This window comes from Amblyomma americanum, chromosome 1 (assembly GCF_052857255.1).
Source record: "Amblyomma americanum isolate KBUSLIRL-KWMA chromosome 1, ASM5285725v1, whole genome shotgun sequence".
In the NCBI taxonomy this organism is placed as follows: domain Eukaryota; kingdom Metazoa; phylum Arthropoda; class Arachnida; order Ixodida; family Ixodidae; genus Amblyomma; species Amblyomma americanum.
In genome coordinates, this window is record NC_135497.1 from 476,187,157 (window position 1) to 476,210,863 (window position 23,707).

At 51.2% G+C, this 23,707-nt stretch overlaps 1 long non-coding RNA gene across 1 annotated transcript in view; it reads left to right on the forward strand.

The window, feature by feature from the left end:
• The first annotated feature begins 1,268 nt into the window (after positions 1-1,268).
• Positions 1,269-23,707, forward strand: part of LOC144104810 (uncharacterized) — a 151,938-nt gene continuing 129,499 nt past the window's right edge. The window contains exons 1-2 of the long non-coding RNA XR_013308633.1: positions 1,269-1,427; positions 19,696-19,828. This is a non-coding gene — a long non-coding RNA (uncharacterized LOC144104810). The remainder of the gene's footprint in view (positions 1,428-19,695; positions 19,829-23,707) is intronic.

Here is a 23,707-nt window from a genome sequence, read left to right on the forward strand (position 1 = left end):
GAATCAGCTGTTTTCTTGCAGGCCGCCATGTTCACGTTATGCCACTGCCAGCGCGTCCTCATGGCAAGAGAAGTTAACCTGCAGCAAATTTAATTGCAAAACTGAGAATCCTTCTAATTTTCCCTCGTGTTGTTGAGATTGAAACACAGTTTACTACCAAAATAAAACATTACTTGTTTTCTTCATTGCGTTTTCGTTCATTTTCAGACTAACATGTTCACGCTATACCGCTGACAGCACACCTTCGCGGCAAAAAAAGTGACTGAACAGCAAACTTAATTTCAAACATGAAAACACTGCTTCTTTTGCTTGGTGCTGCTGGGTTTGAAATACAGTTTCTTAGCAAAATAAAACATTACTCGTTTTTATTCACTGCGTCTTTACTACAAAACATTAGTCTACGGTCCCTTGTCGTGCGAATAGTGGTTCCGGGGCGGAGCCCACCGCAACCTTGCTCCGCATTGGCCGATTCGGCGGTCGGCAGTACTCGGTGTCGTCATTTTGACGTCACGATCTCAAAATTGAGACAGTTTTTTGAGACCGATCCGTAATCGCGCCCCCGCTTAGATGTTATGATGTGTTGATGCCTTTTTCAGACATATCGCCGATTCCATCCACAGCCACAGTGCCCACGGCCCTGAAGTCGTGATTCCGACGTTCCGAGACCCTTATTTCTTCTCGTTGAAAAAAAAAATGGTTTTGAGCAAAGAAAATGGCGCAACAACTATCTCACATACCTCAGTGGACACCAAAAGGACACTCAGTGGACACCTCAGGGACAAAGGAGGAAGTGAAAGAAGAAAGGAAGAAAGTGGTGCCGTAGCGGAGGTCCGGAATAATTTCGACCTCTTGGGGATCTTTAACGTGCTCTAACATCGCATAGCACACGGAAATTTTCCGTTTCGCCTCCATCGAAACGCGGCCGCCACGGTCAGGTTCGAACCCGGGTACTCCGGCTCAGTACACCCGCGCCATGTCGCGCTTTTGAAGAAGTTTTGGAATCTCACGTTGCGTTGTCTGGTAACGATACGCATGCGCATACGCGCGCAGAGCAAGGTTGCTTTTGTTTCTTTTGTGCTGCTTCATTGCTCAACTCCTTCACATGATTATCTGCCCCAGGCAGATAATTAAACAAGACAAAACAAAATCTCAAAAGGAGCTAGATTTGCGGGGAAAATATATATTCATTCATATTTAGAGGGCGCGCCGATCGTGCCGAGTGGAAACTGTTGGCGGCGGCGGCGGGGGAGGCGCAGCGAGGGCAGTCGGCGGCGACGCGGCGATGCCTCGGCGAACACCTCTAGGCAGGACGAGAGAAGGTTATCTGCGCCTGTGTGCGTGCAAAGCCTTTATTAGCGCGCAGACTCTGTTTTTGCACCTGTCATGGTCTTCGACGCAAAACTCGCGCGGTTTCTGACGACGGCAAGGTGAGAAATGTTTTCTTTTTCAACCAATCTGCATTTAAAGCAGTTTATACTGACCGCGCCGGCCGGTGCCTTGAATAACGCAGTTCGTGAAGTGGCGCGCACCCTTCGTGGCTTGCCGGCTGTTCTGGCGCGGTTCGTGTCACTCTTGCTCTTTATGACAGCGGCAATTTCAGATACGTTTTGTTTTGGCCAAACTAGGCTGCATTTCAAGCAGGTTCGTTGTCCACGCCGGCCGGCGGAATATGGCTGTTGTGAAAGGCACGCCTGCCTCATTCTGCTAGCGCCATGGCGCGAGCCAGGTGGCGGTCGGTGCGCAGTTAGGGAAGGGCGCGGTCATGCTATGTCCCTTGTGCGCCTAGCGGTTAGTTTCACATGGTTCCGCGTCGAGTTTTACGGGACGCGTTGTTTTTATGGCCCCGAATAACGTACCGGGGTAGTCAAAAAATCCCAGGCCGCTCCGAACGGCCGCGGAGCGGCTCCTCTCCGCTATCGGGGCGCTGTTATCGCACGCTTGTCTCGGCGCGCTTGTGTTTCCAGGGTATGCGCTGAGAGAGGGTGATGCCCCCCTCTCTCGCTCTCCTCGACAACGAAGCAGTGAAAAAAATAGTGCGGCATACGCCTGCAGCGTTCGCTCTTCGCTCTCCGTATTCGGCTGTGGTGCAGCGCGTCGCGGTGCAGACGACCATTCGCATAAAGGGACGCACTATGCTGGCGGCCGTATTTAGTATGACTTCGTGTGCTTCTTCGTACGTTTCGGTTTCCTGGCGTACGATAAAGTGCATTTACCTTCACCTAAGTTCTGTAGCGGCTCTCTGAGCAGTCAACTTTGAATTTTCACGTTCAGTATTTCCAGTATTTTTGTTCAACTTTCTGGAAGCTTAGTACACTCGAACAGGGTTTGAAGACGCATTCTCTGCCTTTATTTCTGAAGAGTTTTTATTGCTTAGTTATTTACAGGTTGTCATCTCGAGTATTGTGTTAATGAACAGGCTTAGCGTGTTCGCGCAGGCAAAGCAGATGAAGTCGCTCGTGTGTTGGAGATTTGGCACGTTTTGTGGAAGCTTCTGCTGGTATTTAATGTAATGCTACGCAGTATGCTCCAGCTATGAGGTTTACGCTTGCTGCACTTGCGTTCCTCCCTCTGCACTCACGAGGGCAAGAGGTGGAGTATTTTGCCATGATGTCAGAATACAAGCGCCCAACGTATGAGTTCCAGGACACGCCGTCATATGGCTAGTCAAAATCGAATAGTTTGAGCGAGATGTTCTTGCACCGTTCCTTTGATGTCAGGTACGCGCGACTCTTGGACGCACCAATGTAGTCGTCAACCCTGGACAGGCATAAAGTCGGCATCGGTGTCTACCTGCCTGTAGTCGGATGTGTCTGCGGTTGGCGTTGCCCCAGGCCAGTCCACTTGGCGTTCAAGCACGTTGAGTTCGGCTTGGGAAAAGGAGCGAATCATTTCGCGCCTGGGCAGTTATGCGCATCTCTACTATATACCCACGGTGTCCCTGTCAGTGAACCTGTTTTGCTTCTGCTTCCTCACGCTTGTATTGAGGAGAGCGATAAAATGGTAGGGATTTAATATAGCTAAACCGATTACGATATGCAAAAGCAGGCCTTTCTGTCCTAAACTTCTTGTTAATTTCCTCATCGGTACACTCCAGCTGTATCTGTCCCCGATCAAGCGGCTGATCGCGCCGCTTGGTGCGGGAGCACGATCTCCGTGACTCCGCTGACATACCGCCAGTGTCATCTGTTTAGAGATGCTGTTGCCTCCAGCGGACGTGAAAGGCGTGGAATGGACCACACAGTTTTCTTGCTCCTTTGCGTGCGCCGTTTGCCCTGGCAGACGTTTTTCCTCCCTCCTAGCTGCTTCCTCGCCTCCGCGTTAAAACGAGTGTGTCGGTTTCGGGGGCCGGCTAGTGCTCTCGCGCGCACTATCGTAATAGTGCTTTCTCTCTAAAATACATACGGTGGCAGAGCCAGCAGTCGCAGTCAAGGGCATATGTTCAAGAGGATTTCTGCGCCTCCGGTGGATGCAGTCGCTTGTCAGCGAACAGCAGGTGAATGGACAGAATCAATTTGAATGACACGGCTCCTTGCCCACCGTTTCTGCTGTAAGGTATACGTGTGCCGTCTCGCACTTCAGTGCAAGTTGTATGTCTCCGCGGTTCAAGTCAATAATTGTCCTTGCGTGCGCGGCTGCAGTGGAAGTGTTGCTCATGAAATCTGGGTAGTCACGCTCGATCTGGAGCAGTCGTCTGACGAGCTGTTGATAGCGTCAATTCATTACTTGTATCCTAAGTGTATGCAGCTTTTATTTTCGTATTGTTTTCGGCACCGCGGAAGCTATGACGCGCCAAACCTGACCGGCAAATAAGTGACAGTTTAGAGGGCAAAAAAAAATGTATAACAGTATTTTTACTGTAACACGTCCGCAGCCACATCTGATTATCGAATAGAAGCACGATGCAAACGAAATATGGCGATCCAGGATGTGCCACCGCCGTGGTGATGAAGTCGTTTTGGGATATCTCCCCATCACAACTTTTGAACATTTTATTCATATATCCTGGATATCAAGGAAAACATTTGAATCTTCAGCCCCACCTGCAGTTTTTCATATCTTCTAGGCCGGAAATGCGGAAATAAGGGGAAAGACTGCTCAATAGCTGCACATAGAAAAAGAAATCAGACACGACTGAAGCGGTCAGCTTGATTGCCGCCAATCTGTACATGAAATGTGGTCAGTGGCGAGAGAACCCGCCGTTTGCAGCCTGGATGTCTTGCAATCTTGTTGGAAGAGATGCGTACAGATTGGGATTGGGTACAGCGCGACACGCTGCACCACAGCCGAATACGGAGAGCGAAGAGCGAACGCTGCAGGCGTACGCCGCACTATTTCTTTCACTGCTTCGTTATCGAGGAGAGCGAGAGAGGGGGGCATCACCCCCTCTCTGCGCACACCCTGGAAACACAAGCGCGGCGAGACAAGCGTGCGATAACAGCGCCCTGATAACGGAGAGCAGCCGCTCCGCGGCCGTTCGGAGCGGCCTGGGATTTTTTGACTACCCCGGTACAACTTCTTTAGAGTGATATTGGTTGACGTTCGAGTAAAATATGTCAACTTGAAAAAAATGGCCAACATGTCGAAAAGGAGCATTCTCAAGTTTTTAGTACGGGCGCGCAATATTCGCGACTATGCGTTGAACTCCGTCTGTTCCAGTGAAAACGCGCATTGCGCCCGCGTAGTGAAAATACGTGATTGTATTTTTCAAAACGATGACGGCAAAAACTAAATTCGTGTGAACACAAGGACCTGGTGCTCCTAAAATTGTCTTTTAAGCTTCTGAAGACATGCAAATCGCACCTGCGCATTTGATCTTAGTGCTCCAACACACTGTGAGCGACTGGTTGGAAGCCCGTGTTGTAGCCGTCACAGTGCCAAATATTTGAAAACCAAAACGCACAGTTGGCCGTGTAATGGGATTTGCAGCTTTTGTAGGGAGAGAATAACGTCCGGGAACGGAAGACTGCTTGTAAATCATTCGAGATATCTTGCAGTACTGTGTGTAGTGCGTAAATGATCCGCAAGCAAGGTTCGTGAAGCCATGTTTTCCCTGTTCGCAATTTTGCAGCTTTCATTCGTTTCGCCTGTTCGCACAGATTTTGTGTAAGTTTTATCAGAATGACACCTGCTCGTAATTTACATTTTCCAGCTGACGTTTCACGGTGGTAGCGACAGACACTGCTGTGAGCCGGATTGCATTAATAATGGGCGCTCAAGAATTGCGGAACGAGCTTAGCCATGTGCATTGGGGAGGACTAGTGTATCTGTTTTGGGTTTATATGTATTAAAATAAATATTCATTTCACAAAGCACCTGGTGTCGTTTCTGGATTGGCACTGTTTGGCGAAGGCCATGGCGCATCTGAGTTTATGGCCTGTCAAGAGCGCCCGGAACGTAATTTTTCATCTTTCTAGACCAAAAGCAAACAGATAACAGTACGAGACCATGCCAAACAAAAATAATGCGCAATGAGAGTACAGTGTTTTTAACTGGGCGGCAGGCCGCAGCGCATGCTAGCACTCTAACCATCTATCTGCGCGCGCCTGAAACCGAAACCTGAAGTCCCCGCACCCAGCCGCTTGGTGGGCGACAGACAAGTGGGCCATAACTCTCTTACATGAACAAAAAGTTACGATATCTCGTCCCCATATGCCGGAACTCGTTCTCTCGGCTCCTCCCTGGCGCCGACGGCGCCGGCACCTAGGCGGCGGGAAACTAGCTGACGCTACCATTGCAGCGCTCGCGCTTTGACGCAGAGTGGACCGCGCGTCGGAATAATTTCTTTGTTGCATTTTCTGCCTTCGATTTGGTCGCATGAAGATCATGGCATGGGAGATTCAAAAACTATATTTACCCAAACTACTGCCTGTCCCATGTTTGCACTGCTTCATCGGATTTTTTGTACAGCGATCGCTTTGATTGCAGCGCGCACGGTGGAAGTGGCGTCGTGAGTGACCTCGCGGCGCAGCAGCGAACATAATCGGATTGTTGATTTTCAGCTGGCGTGTTTTGCCCAATTTTATTCAAAAGTTATCTCCGCCTAAAGAAAGTGGTACGCCATACGACTAGACGTGCGGTCTAGGATTTATATGAACGCATGGCAGTGTAATCCTGCCATAATATGTTCTTCTCTCAAAGGCGCGTTTGCTGGTGTAATAGGCTTTGCGCACACGCCTACTCATCCCATTTTGCTGTTAGTTTTTTAATGCTGGAAAGTTTAGGGATTATTTTGGAGTTACTATGCCTCGAATATATCGCAGGATAAAGTTAAAAGGATCCGACTGACTGTAGTTCCTTAATGTTTGTTTGTAAATAGGTGAATATGAAGCCCTGGTTGCGCACTGTAAAATGGTTGTGACTAGAAGAATTTTGTAGCATGGTTAATAGTTTGGGTCAATTAACAGGAATCTGAAAAAGGCTTTAAAATTCACCTTCGCGCGCAGCTACATGGCTGCATGACTCACTAGAATTTTTTGTTTATTTAGGCAGTTGTCTTCTTTGTTCAGCATGTGCAATAATGGCTTTCAAGACGACATTGTCTTCCCTCGTGTATTTGCCATGCGCAACGCTCAACAGTCTGGATTGCATAGTTAATTAACCGCTTTCGGTCGAAGCAGCGTGAAAAAAAAAATCAAGCACTGAAAAACCAAGACTCGAATTTACTCAGCCCTGTTTGAAGCAAACACGTTGTTTGTTTACGAACCTGCTTGACGCGAAAATTGTAAACGCAAGGAGGAAATGTCATCAAATATGTTTAACGAAGGTCCTCGCTTACATTGTCAAGTATTAACCAAGCAGACACGAAACATTCAAGCGATAGCTGGGGTTACAGAAAAGACCGGTTTTAATATGAACACTGCCAGAACAAATAAGGTCCGCAATGCGCGCAACATGAATGCTATACCTGCACCGCGCGCGGATTGAACAGCGGTGGCTTCAATAAACAGCGAGAACCGCCCATTTGTTATCGAGTTTCTGAACGAAGGAGCGCAATTGCAACAAAGCAAATAGGTGCAGCGATGCGCACAGGAGCGCAAGACCTGCACCACTGGCAGCGTAAACTGCGAAGCTCAAACAACATGAAGCGCCAGTTTTGAGTCGGTACCAAGGCGGATTTAAAGTGGTGGCGAAGGCTGGGCCGAAAAGTGGTTTAGCGCGACTGCAGCACTACCAGAGGATGGGGGGCAAAACACTCATATAAAGAAATGATAAAGCTACAAAATTGGAATGTAATCTGCCAATAGAAAAGAAAAAATATATTAGCACCTTGTTTTATGAAAGAGGTAAGTCATTTTATTAAAACCTGGCAAATTTTGTATTTTTGCAACACTCTTGACCTGCCCCCTATTCATGAGTGTGCGGTCCATTACAGCGCGTCTTTGCAGGCCTTGTTTCGATACCCGGCTAACCCGGCCACAGTGGCGGGAGCTTACGAAGCGATATCTTACATGCTTCGCCAGTGTCTGGAAGTGTTGCTGCCTTTCTATGCTGCCCCTCCTTTACCAGTCACTTTCATTGCGTTCCCAATTGCACATTAACAAGGTCATAACTAGCAGGAACTCGAGCACATTTGACTGGCAAAGGTTGGGGCGCGCTGAAAGGCAGCAACCTTCGAGAGGTACGGGCTCGAAAACGCGGATTCTACAGAAAGACCGCTTTATAATTCGCGCCAAAAGCATACGTATGTGTGACGTCATTCTACGTCACGTTTGCGTAGTTTGCCCCCCAAAATCCAGGGGGCGCTGGAGTGCCCACGAGCCGCCATTTTTCGGACCAGTGGGCGTCTATGGAGCCTTCGCTACCAGTGTACATCTACCTTGTCGGTACCGCGAACGAGTCCAACTGCAACCAAACCAATACGCCACGTAATGCGCGACATCAAAGCGGCATCTGCAGAGCCTAGCACAGCCAGCAGCGTGAACGGCGGTCCTAAAGACAACGAGAAGCACATCTTCCGTAGCCCGCAAGGGAATGAATCCATCTACAACAATGCCTAACGGCATTAACTGCGAAGAAAGACGCGCTTCACACCAAATCGTGCGAAAAAAGAAAACGCCACTGACAACTGAAGAATAGCCACTCACATCGCAAAGACGCGGATCCAGCACGTTTTCAATGTTTTCCCGACAGGTCCTATGCAGCCGAACCTTTCGGCGATCCGCGTTGCCTTTTCCGGGCGGAATGAGAAGGAACCTTTTCCCGCTGCCTCCTTGGTTGTTGTACCCGTAAGCGCAACAGAAGCTCGGCGTTGCCGCGGCGCCTACACACCGCCAAAGCCAGAGAAAACGCTTCCCGCCGAAACTCAGTCCCGCAAAAAGAAAACGAAGCCCGATTTCTATCCCCGACAATGGCGCCGGCGTCTGCTGCGGAGCCAAAAAGCGCGCTCTTACACGCGACCGCGGCGCCTCGGCCATATGGTAGGCTCGATTATTCAGGGGATCACTACGAGGGGAGAGAAGCCGGAAAGTTCAAATCTTTTCGTTGCTTTTGCTTAATTGAGGCGCTTTGTTGGGCGGTTGGCCAGAATGGGAGTGTGCGCTCTTTATCAGCCTATCTATTGTTGAAATTGTAACTGCTACACCCCTGCGTAGGTTTCTTCGATTTGGTTGCTTTGGTGCCACGGGCGTGCAATATCACTTCAAGTACAGCTTGATACTGGCCGCTTCCAAAAAGAATAGCGCAGGTCTAGACGTCTGTTAGCTGCCGCATTGCGACGAGAATTTAGCCAGTTGTGCGCTGTCGACTTCAATGGCCGCCAAAATCTCGCGACTACATTTGAGCAGGGCTGAAGCTCCGCTGAAGTCCAGTGGACAGCCAAACTAAGAGCACTCTTCAATAATCTATTGACAAGAGTGCTGTTTATAAAAAAAAAATATGTTCACATGACAAGGTTGCCTGGTGATAAAAAAACTTTTTGACGTTGACAACGGGAACGAGCGGTAATGGGACGAGAGAAAAATTCTTATAAAAGTCCATACTCATTGCGCCCATTATTCACCTTGGGTTCTGGCCAAGGTTACCTAGTTAGAAAAAAAAATTATTTACATTTGTACACATGACAGGGTTACCGGATACATTTTACATTCACAAGTAGATAAGACGCTAAGCACTTAAGGAGAGCCAATAAAGAGGTACAATATCTGGTTAGAAAATGTTTATTTGGTGTTGACAATGCCATTGAGATTGACACTGGAACGAGCGGCAAGAAGACACAAGACAGAGTCCACATCACACAAGTACGGCACAAAATGGGTCACCACTTACGTGCTAATCGCCAGTCATGATGATTATATACAAAAGGCACAATGAAGAGAGCAGTGACATGCATGAAGATATACACAGTGAATACATATTAATAATGAATGCATCTACAGTGACTGATGTAACGCGTTTTGGGTGTATATATATACATACAGTGAATCAATGGCAATGGTTGTGTTGTTGATGTACACAGTGCGATGGTAATGAACGACATGAACCGAGAATAACAACACTGCTACAAAAACAAAGCCGGCCGGAAAACAATCCCTCCGCGCCCGTCCGAAACGGACACGAAACTGCAGGACCACTGGAGAAGGAACTTTCCTACCCCCCCCCCCCCCCCAAAAAAAAAGAATGCAGCTCTCTGGAAATGACGCTTATGAACTCCCCACGAAGGCGCTCTATGATCGGAAAAAGAGCTCGGCGACAGTGTGATGACGCAACAGCACAACAAGGATTGTGCCTGAGCGCAAAAGCACCGGCAGGTACCACCAGACACGGAAAATGGCCGAACCGAAAGTGACTGCTTGCCGTTAAAAATCGTCGAACTCGTAGACCTGGAAATCCGGCATGCACCGCCCTCCAAAAAAACAAGGAACACAACACATTCCTGTGGCACGTGGCGGTTGGTTTCTTGGAGAGGGCAGTTAGGACACTGCGCTGTACGCACAACACCCCAGCGTTCCAGGCGGTCAGGCGTAGGTAAAACTCTCCATTCCAAGTGCCTAACGAAGTGACGCAAGTGACACGGAAGGGAGGCCGCTGTTCGCGACAACCACGAAGTGGACGCAGCCCTCCGTCTGTGCCCCGGCGGCGCCAGACGTAAATTAAAGCGCCCATCGACTCTACTGCTCTTCATCAACGCCTAAGTCGGGGCTGACGCGATGGGCTTGCCGGTGGAAAGCCACCGTCGACGCCTAAAATAAAGGAATATGGAAAGCTTGCGTACATTGAATTATTGGGGCATCAGGGAAACATTGCTTGAGGCGTGGGCCTAAAAAATAGGAGGCGTGTGCCCGTGCCGGCCAGTCATCCCACTATCAAGGCCGAAACGTTGAAGCTGGGAGACAAGGGCACCCCGCAAGGAGCAGTTGTCTGTCCTTTCTTATTCAACCTGGCGTTGAAGAACCTACAGCCACTATTGAAGACTGTCGAAGGGATAAAACATGCGCTATATGCGGACGCTGTGTTGTCCTTCACTTAAGCTGAGCATTTTCGTTATCCTCCACTTTTCTTCCCCGTAGGTGGGCACTGGTAAGATACAGCTGTTGTACACTTTTCTCTTGAGGGATATTGGTATCCTGCTATTCATGATATGAGGAAACCTGCCATATGCGCTCCGCACCCTTATCCTTCTAGTTATTTCGCTCTCATGATTCGGATCAGCTGTGACTATCTGCTTAAGTTAAGGACAACGAAGCAAGCGATGGAAAGAAAAATGATAGGTGTAACGTTAAGATACCTGAAGCGGGCAGAGTGGGTTATAAACAAACGCGGGTTAATGACATCCTAGTCGAAATCAAGAGGAAGAAATGGGCTTGGGCAGGGCGTGTACTGCGAAGGCAATATAACCGCTTCTCCTTAAGGGTAACGGAGTGGTTTCCAAGAGACGGCTAGCGTAGCAGGGAGCGCGCAGTAGGTTAGGTATGGGGATGAGATTGGGAAGTTTGCAGGAACAGGGTAGGCGTAGCTGGCAAAGACAGGGTTAATTGCAGGGAAATGGTAGAGGCCTTTGCCCTGCAGTGGGTGTATTCAAGCAGGTGATGATGTTATGCGGATGACATAACGATATGGACACACACGGGCAACGATGGGGAAATAGAATAAAATCTCCAACAAGCGATCAATATTGCCCAGGAAGAGGCGGAATGGGCAGGATTAAAATGCTCGTAGAGGAAATCAGAACTTCTGGTGGTCCGGTGGTCGAGCGAACGCGATACCAACGCTAAAGACATTCTCGCAGAGGTAAATGGGACGCCGCTAGCCAGAGTGGATAGAATCAGTGTCCTTGGGTTGATAATACAGGACAATAGAAAGAACACAGAGACCATGAACAGATTTAATTTAACAATTAACATGACAACCTAGCTCCTAAGACGAATAGCTAACAAAAGATTGGGAGTCAGAGAAAGATCTGTGCCGAATGGCTCAGGCTTTTGTGATAAGCAGAATAGTATACGCCACCCCCTACTTCAAGCTAGGGCTAGTGGAAAAGAACAAAATATACGGGATCATAAAGCAGGCATATAAAGCAGCCTTGGGGCTGCCCCACTGCTCCCTATACGGAAAGACTTCTTGAGCTGGGGATCGACAACACCAACACGAAACTGTGCGAGGCACCTATAATTGCGCAATTAAGGAGGCTGCCAACCTTACGGGGGGGGGGGGGGGGGAGGAAGATCCTCAGCGATCTAGGACTGCATGGTAGAATCCCGGATAGAAACGCGCGGCCAAATTTACCGACGGAAGTGAGAAAAGTTCTCAGTATTAAACCAATTACAAAAAACATGCACCCTGCTTTTCACGAAGGCAGGAGGAGAGCAAGACGAAAGGCCCTTGAAGCGAAGATTGAAGGCTCGGGATACGCACGCTATGTAGACGCGGCGGAATACGAAGGAAGCGGCTCCTTTGGGCTCGTGGGTGTGAACGACTTGAGTAAAACATTAACGGCTGGTTCGGTCGAAAGAAAAAACTAGGGGAAAACGGAGGAGGCCACTATCCTTATGGCAGTGGTCAGCATCAAAGCAATCGCCATAATTAGCGACTCTAAGGTCGCTATAAACAATTTCGTGTGGGGTATGATCTCCCAGGAGCCAGAACGAATCCTAAGACATCAATACCGGAACCAAAGAGAAGTGGAAATATTATGGGCGCCGGCACATTCGGGGAACAGGGGAAAGAAGTTGGCTCACAGTATAGCTCGATGTTATGTCATCCGAGCAGTAAGCCAGGTTGAGTCCCACAATTTTACGAGAGATCCATTCATATCCTTTCACGACTACACCAATGAGTTTAAGCTGGAAAGGAGGATCTACCTGTCACCAGACAAAAAGCTCGGCAAAAGCCAGGTGGTGACCTAACGTGGTGACTCCAGACGCGATGCTTCTTTATCCTGTCGAGACTGGCACTGATGTATCCAAAGCACTACTATCCGACTTGCAAAGAATGCCGGGAATAGCCGGATACGGTCCCATTTAATGCATCTGCAAAAAGGTGCCGCCTCCGGTGGACCTACTACCAGTCCCTTCTCTAGAGCTGGCCAGCTCAGACCCGTTGACACATGTCCGGGCCACGGACAGGGCTCACAAGGTCGCCGAGAGTGATGGGCTGGAAGCCATGTAGTGTAGTGCGAATTTGGGTTCAGTGCTGGAAGTAAACGTTTTCCTATACACACCACCCTGCAGCAAAAGGAGAAGGAAGCGGAGAGCTAGCACCCGGCAGTAGACGAACACAGAAGGAAAGGTGGTGGTGGTAGTGGTTTTATTAAAAATAATAGTAAAAAGGAAGGAAAAGATTTTTGCCAGCCCCGCCATCTGCCATCGATACTGAAGCACCTGAGCTGGGGCAGCGGAAATAAAGTACATCAGGCAGAATGGAGAAATGAAATGAAAGAGGAGAGGGGACAGGAATAGAGGACAGGGGGAGAAGTAATATCTACAAACTATTTACACAATAAGTAATGTGTCCAGGTTGTGCGCGTGATTAGTTCATTTAAGAGGAATTAAATCACACACGCGCACAGCACTGTGTAGGTTACAACTGGAGTGGGGCGTCCAGTTATTATTCGTTCAAGGTAGAACTCGCGGAGCGTTCGGTCACTGCGTGTAACTACCTGACGGAGAACAGACGGGACGTCAAGCCCGTGTGTTCGAGGAATGCACAGAGGCTCACCAAAGTTCGCTCACGAGTGCGCGCACTGCCCTGCGGCCACAATAGCGTCTTGATGGAGTCTGGTAGTATGCCCTGCGCCCTATAGGCCGCGAGCATATCGCGACGAGCATCGGCGAACGCGGAGCAGCGAAGGAGCAGGTGTTCTAGTGTTTCCACTGCACCGCATCCGTCACACACATCACTCGTCGCGATTCCGTGACGCACCCGTCGTTCCCCGGGCCACACGCAGCCAATGCGCGCGCGGAGGATCATTGCACGTTGCGACCGTGTAAGTGCGCGACAGCCGGTGACACTGTCGATGCGCTCACCTCCCGCGATGCGTGGGTCGGGGTGCTGCTTTCGGAGATGGTCGTGAATGGCCGCACGCACGTCCTCCAGCGCAAAAGGCAGATCGCTGGTAGGTAGTTGGTGTGCAGCGGTCGCGAGGTCGTCAGCTTCTTCGTTGCCGGCGATGCCGCAGTGACCGGGCACCCACTGTGCACGCACGGCACAACTTCTCTGCGCGAGGCGCTCGATGCGCGAGCGAATTTCCCGCACTAGTGGGGTACCGCGGCCGTTAGATTGCAGGCGGCTGAGGGCGGCGCGGGAGTCGCACTGCAGAGCACTCCTGGGCGGCGGAGGGCCGAGCGTGAGCAGCAGGTCCAGCCCGAGCCGGATCCCCATCAACTCCGCCGTGGTGGAGGAGCCCAGGAAGGTTGCGTGTTGCTGGCTGTGCAGTCGCAGGGCGGTGATGGTGGCCGCCGCAGCAAGGGAGCAGCTGTCGCGGGCCACTGAGCCGTCGGTGTACAAGAGGAGATGGTCCTGGAGCTCCTCGTGTATGACGGCTCTGGCCAGCTGCTGCACAGCGCAGAGGGGTGTGCTCCGCTTTCCCGCGATGCCGACGATCTCTCGCTGTACCTCCGAGGCAGCAGGCCAGGGCGCGCAGGAGCCGTAGGGGGGTGGGCCTTGGGTCAATTGCTCATGCTCGAGCAGCGCCGCGCCCATTGGTGAGCGCGGGTGCGAGCGCATACGCTGCAGCAGCGAGCCGCCGTCCGGTGCGCGGTGAAGCCGGTCGATGTGATTCAGTGCCCTGCGCGCTGCATGGAGCTCAAGGGGCCACGCTCCTGCCTCGGCCAACGTTGCGGCGCACTGCGAGTTTTTGGGCAGGCCTAGGCACACGCGCAGGGACTTGCGGTGCTGAAGCTCGAGCTTCTTCCAGCACGGCTTGCGCACCGTGACGAGCGGCAGCGCATAGAGCACCGCCCCCAAAGCTGCGGCATTTTATAGACGCAGCGCGGCTTGCTGGGAGATGCCCTGGCCTCAAGCGGTGAGCTTGTGCACGGCGGCGGTGATCCTCTTCATCTGCAGACAGGCCCTGGTCGCCGCGGAAGGAAAGGCGAACCCACCACAGGAGCGTGGCTGCCCGAGCGCCTCGCAGCAGAGCTGCTCCGTCCGACCTCCCCAGAAAAATGAACACAGCAGACACTGCAATGCACGAAGAACACGAAGATGAGGTTGTGTGATATGCCCCACATACCATGCTCGGCCCCCAAAGACCGTGGGCGAGGTATCGGCGCTCCGACAACGGCAGATCAAATTCTGAAGCCATCCTGACCTAGCTTCGAACTTCGTCAAGTATATATGATGTCCGATGATAACTTTTTCACACCATAAGCGTTTTACTATACACCAAGAATGCGAATCTTCACACTGTGCGCGATGCGTATACTGTGTTCGCCGTAATGTGTTACGAGTAAGGGCGTTAACGGCAACGCGTTACTTTTTTCGATAACTAAGTAACGTACTCGTTATCATTTCGCGATTGTAACAGGCACCGTACTTGCGTTAACATTTTTCGCTAACGTGAGGTGTCACGTCACTAGTTACTTTTTAATTAAACTGTGCTCCCCTCAGCCGGCTTTTCTGGAAACAAAAAAGTGCAGAGCACCTAAAATGATATTGCAAATAAACAAAATGTACAGGTGCTCTCGACGACCTTTTTTGCGGCTCGCATGCTTTCCACAAAACACCCGCAGTTGACAACGCACGCTACTGAAAAAAAAAATACCCATAGCGCGCGAAATACTTGCACGAACACGCATTCACACACTTCCTTCCACGTTCCTCCCCTTCCCAAACCACTCACATACACAACTCTCTAAACAGTGGAAGCATGCCGAGCACTTTGGAAGATAACATTTTTCAGAATTACTTTAAATTTGTTGAGAATTCAGTGTTGTTTTCTTTTTGAAGTTAGAATTGATGATTTGTCATTTTGTGCTTAATGTCATTCATAAAATGCCTTCACCATGTGCGACAGAGTTAGAGGCCATCACTTGTAACTCTACGGGCAACTGCAGGCCACTATAAAATTGCTAAGCTCCTGTACATTTGTGCAAAGTATTCTCGTTGAATGGGGATTTCGGCTAAAATCGTTTTTCGGTTTTGTTTAATGTGGAGTATGATATTTATAAATTTGGTCTCGTGAGTTCTTGCTCCGACGACGACTGATTAAAATTTATCGTCACAAATTACTGTCAAAGTGACGTGCGGTAGTTTTTAGGTAACGGTAACGCGTTATCGTTTTTTTTTTGCAGCTAACGTAGGGTGGTAAGGCGTTCCTTTTTTAGCGTAAAGATTAAAGTCTGTACTTTTTTTCGAAAACGCCGACAACACTGTGCCTGTATGACTTCTGAGGCGCGCATTAGGCCGACCTATAACAATGTACTTGCTCTTGGCATAATTGAGGACAACTCCAGACACCCTGCTATACTCATCGGAAAGACGAAGACACCGGATGATGCTGCCCCCATTGCCCACGTAAAGGGTTATGTGATCAGCACAAGCCGTCACCTTAACTGCCCCACTGCCCAGGCGAGGAATACCATGAACGCCAGGATGTCGTATTATGGCTTTTAGATAAGGCTTAATGCTCAGAGCAAGCAGTAATGGTGAGAGGGGATACCCTACCTTACCCCACGGGTGATGGGGAAGGGGGGGTTCTCCCGGCCATCCATAGCCAGAGTGGTATGGATACCCTCGTATGACGTACGAATAAGGCTTCTGAAGCCTTCCGTGAACAACCCGAAAGCTCTGAGTTCTCCAAAAATGTACCCTTGTTCCATGCGGTCAGACGCCTTTTCCTGGTCTAAAAAAACCGAGAGACCGCTTGTCAAGCATCAAGATAACGTCGCGAATGACGAAATAAATACTATGAATCTCCCTTCAGGGATCCGAGCAGGCCTGATGGTTAACAATGAGGGTGGCCATCACACCCCACAAGCACCAAATTACAACAGATGCAAAAGCATTGTGATCACGTTGAAAAGCGTTATGGGCCTCCAGTGTTCCGGCGGAGGTGACCCTGGATTGAGTTTGGATATAAGAATAATGCTTCCACTCCGCGAACTTCCAAGAAAATCGCAGTTCCCGAAACACCAGCGCCTAACAAATGTAAGAGGGACCTAGGATTTCCCAGTATGCCAGGTAAAATTCCACCGGCAGACCATCCGGGCTAGGCGGTGATCCCCGCTTCATTGCATTTAGGGCAGCCTTGGCCTCCTCCAAGGTCTGAGGGGCGAAATGCGCGTCATGTACCTCAGGGGCTTCTTGTAACGCGGTCAACATGGAATGTGCTACAGCAGCCGCCTCATCTAACCCGCCGCGGTGGATCAGTGGTTAGGGCGCTCGGCTACTGATCCGGAGTTCCCGTGTTCGAACCCGACCGCGGCGGCGGCGGTTTTATGGAGGAAAAACGCTAAGGCGCCCGTGTGCTGTGCGATGTCAGTGCACGTTAAAGATCCCCAGGTGGTCGAAATTATTCCGGAGCCCTCCACTACGGCACCTCTTCTTCCTTTCTTCTTTCACTCCCTCCTTTATCACTTCCCTTACGGCGCGGTTCAGGTGTCCAACGATATATGAGACAGACTGCGCCATTTCCTTTCCCAAAAAAACCAATTATTAATTATTATTAGCCGCCTCATCTACAGCGATTGCTGTTTGCGGCATAGTCTCTAAATGCGCCAGAGACTGGGCACGATCTCGAACCTGCGACAACACATTGGGCGATTGACCACCTGGTCTTGAGCTGTGTACATAGGTGGATCGTGCAAAGCGCAACTTTCAGGCAGACGCGCAAGGGCCAGGCCTACATCGCAAAGCTGCAGCATAGGGGGGTGGGGGCGAAGCTGAAAGAAGGCACTGCTTCCGCTCCTGCAGATCATCTTGCCATGCGTGCATAAGAGGCGTCTGGTGGCCAGCCCTCTTCACGATTCTTAGTTTCGAAGCCGTGGCCACCAGGTCATCTTACACGCAATGGTGCAACGCGCGGCCCTCCACGGAGCAATAGAAGTTCCCTAACGTCTTCAGTGCGTCCCACGTGTTGCTGTCACTGTCGAGCAGCGAAGCACTCAAAGCACGCGACAGACTCGCTTATGAACGCGTCTTGCAGCACGCGCACGTCTAGACGCCACGGCCGACTGGTTCCAACTCCAGGGAGAGAGCACAAGCAGTACGAATCGATGATCTGAAAAGTACACCGGCGTAGACGGCAAAGCGGAAACGTTCGTCAGCAACACGTACACACCGCGGCGCCATGTCGAAAAAAATTCGGAGCCGTTTAGTAGCGCGTGAGCATCCACCAGCGAAAACTGCTGTATAAGGCGCCGAAGCTCACGAGCGTTCTAGCTCGACCGACCCCAGTCAGCGCATCGCGGAAAAGGAATTGAAGTCTCCCTCTACGTGTACGCGACATCAATCGAAGAAGACAGCAGCCTTTATTGAGGCCGCAAACATACGAGACGCGCACCTGAAATAATTTCAATCACAACCCGTTGCTCAAACGTCTCATCACCGCTGTGTTTAGAACAATTATGTCAAAGAACCAGTCCGATATTACCCGGCGTTCCAGAATAAACAGTGAATTCGCAGACAGCTATTAGGATGCGGCAGACCTTTGCAGGAAATCTATCAGTGGAACCGCAGAAAAATCTGCTGAAATATGCGAACTTTGTCAATAAGGCATATTTTTTAACGCGCAGTTCTGCCCAAGGTGTTCAATAACTTTTTTTGCAAAAGTTTAGTTTATTTGCGCAGCAACTTTCGCGCGGAAGCAAATGTATCATTGAAAGGATTTGGCTGCGCAGACCTTTTATTAAATTGTAAACACGCATGCGTTAATTTCACCTTTACAGATTCTGCACAGGCGTTTTCGCTTACTATTCACTGCAGCCAAGCCCAATTTTGCCCATGCCCGTTTCTGACAAATGGTGGTGGTGGTAGTGGTTTTATTAAAAATAATAGTAAAAAGGAAGGAAAAGATTTTTGCTAGCCCCGGCATCTGCCATCGATACTGAAGCACCTGAGCTGGGGCAGCGGAAATAAAGGACAGCAGGCAGAATGAAGAAATGAAATGAAAGAGGTGAGGGGACAGGAATAGAGGACAGGGGGAGAAGTAATATGTACAAACTATTTACACAATAAGTAATGTGTCCAGGTTGTGCGTGTGATTAGTTCAGTTTAGAGGAATTAAATCACACACGCGCACAGCACTGTGTAGGTTACAACTGGAGTGGGGCGTCCAGTTATTATTCGTTCAAGGTAGAACTCGCGGAGCGTTCGGTCACTGCGTGTAACTACCTGACGGAGAACAGACGGGACGTCAAGCCCGTGTGTTCGAGGAATGCACAGAGGCTCACCAAAGTTCGCTCACGAGTGCGCGCACTGCCCTGCGGCCACAATAGCGTCTTGATGGAGTCTGGTAGTATGCCCTGCGCCCTATAGGCCGCGAGCATATCGCGACGAGCATCGGCGAACGCGGAGCAGCGAAGGAGCAGATGCAATGTTGCTTAACTGGTGTCACGACAACGATGGAAGCAGTGAAGTGTCTTGGCAGAACAACGAACCAGTCTTTTTTTTATGTTTACTTCAGACGTTCCCCAGTAGTACCCGGCTCCGGTCCACCCTAGAATTCGCCGCCCCTAGCAACATTTGTTTGTTGTGCTTGCCCAGTTTTAATCAAGATTCTTGAAAACATTGCAATACAAAGCTTCTGAATTTTATAAAAACGTTTTTTATGTTTTGGATTCTATGTCATTTGAGTTTGTGGTATTATTTGTGTTCGCTCTCGTGAGTGCTTTGCATTTTGCATTTCGCAGACTTTTATCATTTCCCTTACAGCGCGGTTCAGGTGTCCAACGATATATGAGACAGATACTGCGCCATTTCCTTTCCCCAAAAAACCAATTATTATTATTGTTTCGCAGACTGATTTGAACAGGTCCGACCGGCGAGGCGCTGTCATGCTATCAACGCCTGAACGCTCTTTTGCGTCCGTTGTTTTTTTTTCTGCAAGAGCTTCTTCTTTGTTATTTTCTAGCTCTTGTGATAACTGCTATATTGTAGATTAATTTTATTGGTTTATTTTGGCGTCGTTCTATCGCTGCGTCCTTGCACCTTAACTAGCGTTGACCATAGCCGAGTCACCAACATGAGGTAAGTATTTGTGCCCTTTATGCCAAGTTGAATTTCCTTGGCATCCTCCTGCAGCAGATCCTCCTGCCGCAGATCAACCTGGTGTGGGAACGCGGGGAGCTACCGGAGGATTGGCGAACCGCGATCGTTTGTCCCATCCGAAAGGCAGGGCGCCCGCCTACGGAGCTGAGCGGATACCGGCCGGTGGCATTAACATCGGCGGCAGGTAAGCTCATGGAGCATATGGCGTTGCAGCGTCTGAGCGAGCGGGCTGCGGAGGCTGATTTGTTTGACGAGCGGCAGACGGGTTCCCGTGGGATGCGGTGTACGGCTGATTCTATATCGGACGTTGTTACAGCGCTGGAGCATGCCAGGGCGGCAGGCCAGGTTGCGTTGCTGCTGCTACTGGACGTCTCGGGCGCTTTTGACAATGTTCACCGCGCACCAATTCTCGCGGTGCTTGAGGGGGCTGGTGTGAGCGGGCGCCTTTTGCGATACGTTCATGGCTTCCTGAGCGGGCGCACCATGCGCGTACGAGTAGGGGGTAAGCTCTCCAAGCCTCGCCGGGCGGACATGGGCGTGCCGAAGGGCTCTGTCTTATCACCATTTCTGTTTAATGTGGCCATGTCGGTGGTGCCGGCCTCCCTCCCCACGAGCGGCCGACACCATGTGTACATGTCCATATATGCAGACGACATAGCTCTGTGGTGCCGGGGACCACCGGACGAGGCGTTCCGCGTCCGGGGTGCCTTCAGGGAGCCCTGACCGCAATCGATGCCAGCTTGCGCGGCCTTGGTCTGTCGCTGAGCGCGGTCAAATCGGTGGCCATGGCCTGCGTTTCGCGCTCGCGCGCGCACCTTGTACCACTGTCACTGGACGGGACTCCGATTCCATGGCGTAAATCGGTGTGGTACCTTGGCCTGGACATCGACTGGCGCCTTTCCTTTCGCCCCGCGGCGACCAAGGCCTGTCTGCAGATGAAGAGGATCACCGCCGCCGTGCACAAGCTCAATGCTCGAGGCCAGGGCATCTCCCAGCAAGCCGCGCTGCGTCTATACAATGCCGCAGCTTTGGGGGCGGTGCTCTATGCGCTGCCGCTCGTCACGGTGCGCAAGCCGTGCTGGAAGAAACTCGAGCTTCAGCACCGCAAGTCCCTGCGCGTGTGCCTAGGCCTGCCCATAAACTCGCAGTGCGCCGCAACGTTGGCCGAGGCAGGAGCGTGGCCACTTGAGCTCCAAGCAGCGCGCAGGGCATTGAATCACATCGACCGGCATCACCGCGCACCGGGCGGCTCGCTGCTGCAGCGTATGCGCTCGCACCCGCGCTCACGAATGGGCGCGGCGCTGCTCGAGTATGAGCAATTCACACAAGGCCCACCCCCCTACGGCTCCTGCGCGCCCTGGCCTGCTGACTCGGAGGTACAGCGAGAGATCGTCGGCATTGCGGGAAAGCGGAGCACACCACTCTGTACTGTGCAGCAGCTGGCCAGAGCCGTCATACACGAGGAGCTCCAGGACCATCTCCTCGTGTACACCGACGGCTCAGTGGCCCGCAACAGCTTCTCCCTTGCTGCGGCGGCCACCATCCCCGCCCTGCAACTGCACAGCCAGCAACATGCAGCCTTCCTGGGCTCCTCCACCACGGAGGAGTTGATGGGGATCCGGCTCGGGCTGGACCTGCTGCTCACCCTCGGCCCTCCGCCGCCCAGGAGTGCTCTGCTGTGCGACTCCCGCGCCGCCCTCAGCCGCATGCAATCTAACGGCCGCGGTACCCCACTAGTGCAGGAAATTCGCTCGCGCATCGAGCGCCTCGCGCAGAGAGGTTGTGCCGTTCGTGCACAGTGGGTGCCCGGTCACTGCGGCATCGCCGGCAACGAAGAAGCTGACGACCTCGCGACCGCTGCACACCAACTAGCTGCCAGCGATCTGCCCCTTGCGCTGGAGGACGTGCGTGCGGCCATCCACGACCATCTCCGAAAGCAGCACCCCGACCAAGGCATCGCGGGAGGTGAGCGCATCGACAGTGTCACCGGCTGTCGCGCACTTACAAGGTCACAACGTGCAATAATCCTCCGCGCGCGCATTGGCTGCGTGTGGCCCGGGGAACGACGGGTGCGTCACGGAATCGCGACGAGTGATGTGTGTGACGGATGCGGTGCAGTGGAAACACTAGAACACCTGCTCCTTCGCTGTGCCGCGTTCGCCGATGCTCGTCGCGATATGCTCGCGGCCTATAGGGCGCAAGGCATACTACCAGACTCCATCAAGACGCTATTGTGGCCGCAGGGCAGTGCGCGCACTCGTGAGCGAACTTTGGTGAGCCTCTGTGCATTCCTCGAACAGACGGGCTTGACGTCCCGTCTGTTCTCCGTCAGGTAGTTACACGCAGTGACCGAACGCTCCGCGAGTTCTACCTTGAATGATTAATAACGGGACGCCCCACTCCAGTTGTAGCCATCACAGTGCTGTGCGCGTGTGTGATTTAATTCCTCTAAAATGAATTAATCACGCGCACAACCTGGACACATTTCTTATTGTGTAAATAGTTTGTACATATTACTTGTCCCCCTAGCCTCTCTTCCTGTCCCCTCACCTCTTTCATTTCATTTCTCCATTCTGCCTGCTATCCTTTATTTCCGCTGCCCCAGCTCAGGTGCTTCAGTATCGATGGCAGATGCCTGGGCTAGCAAAAATGTTTTCCTTCCTTTTTACTATTATTTTTAATAAACCACTACCACCACCACCACCAATCCCAAATGAGGCGCGTGCGAAATAAACATCACGGAGCTGGAGCTATATCGTGGGGAAAGCAATGCATGTTATCTGGAGGTTTATCTCCGCCGTCGCTAATTGTTGCAGCACCACGAGCAGGGGATGTATTCGCGACAAGGCGCAGCACGCTTCAGTTCTCTTCCGGTGCCGGTGAGAATGATTCTAGTTTCTTTTTATAGTCGTCCTGGCTCCGCATCTCCCAATCAGGGATGGGTTCGTTTTCTACGTTCTACCAACTCGGGTATCCCTGTGGTGACTTCAACGGCGCACACACTGCGTGGGGTTACCCATCGGATTCCTCAAGGGGTTCACACATCCAAGGGAGCTTTTCAGATCATTCCTTTCAACTTTTAAACCACCCGAATACTTCTACCCGCCCACGAGGTGGCCCGTATTCACCTGATTTGACTTGGTGGTTAGGCCCCGGTAACCCTCGTTGGGCTGTTGATTCTGATACTTGGGGTAGCGATCACAGCCCTATTTTTATCTCCCTCACGCCTACGCGTCTACGGAAAATACGCCGCACTGTACGAATAACATCATGCGATTCTGTACGCGAAGACAATCATTTATCTACATTCAACCCCTCTTCAGCATTGTCTACTCTATCTGCTGTCCTCGCTACTCACACTATTACCACTACTGTAAATGAAGACGACCCAAACCCGGACATACATCTCTTGAACCAGTGGGCTCTTCGTCGCCAGGCGGATCTTTACGCTACTCGTCACCCCGATGACCCTTCGGCTCTTCCTACTCTTCACCGCGCTACCGCACGGGCGCGGCGCTATGCAAAGCGGCTAGGCAGGCAACGCTGGGCTGCATGGTGTGCCCGCCTGTCCTCTACGCAGGGATATCGACATCTTTGGAGAGTGTTTCACGCCATGGAGCGCCCTTCTCAGGTTGCAGATTACACAGAGAGCATTCGCCTCGCGCTAAATGTGGATGAGGACACATTTGCACAACAAGCGGCCCGTCAATTTTTTCCAAACCATGATTGCACCGCTACGTCTCCACCAGACTTATCGGTAACAGAGCCCCCCGATGGGATTACTTCTGACCTCACCATGGCAGAGCTGCTGGCCTCCATTGAACGTATAAAAACTACTACTCCCGGGCACGACGGCATACCTAACTCCTTATTCCGTAACTTGGAAGGGAGGGCTTTGGAAACCCTACTTGATACTTTTAACGAAGTGTGGCTTTCTGGCGTCATGCCGGGAGACTGGAAGCATTCTATTGTGGTTCCAATCCCCAAGTCAGGTCAGCCTCCAGTATCTCTCTCGGCCCTTCGTCCAATTTCCCTTACCCCTACCATCTGCAAGCTTTATGAA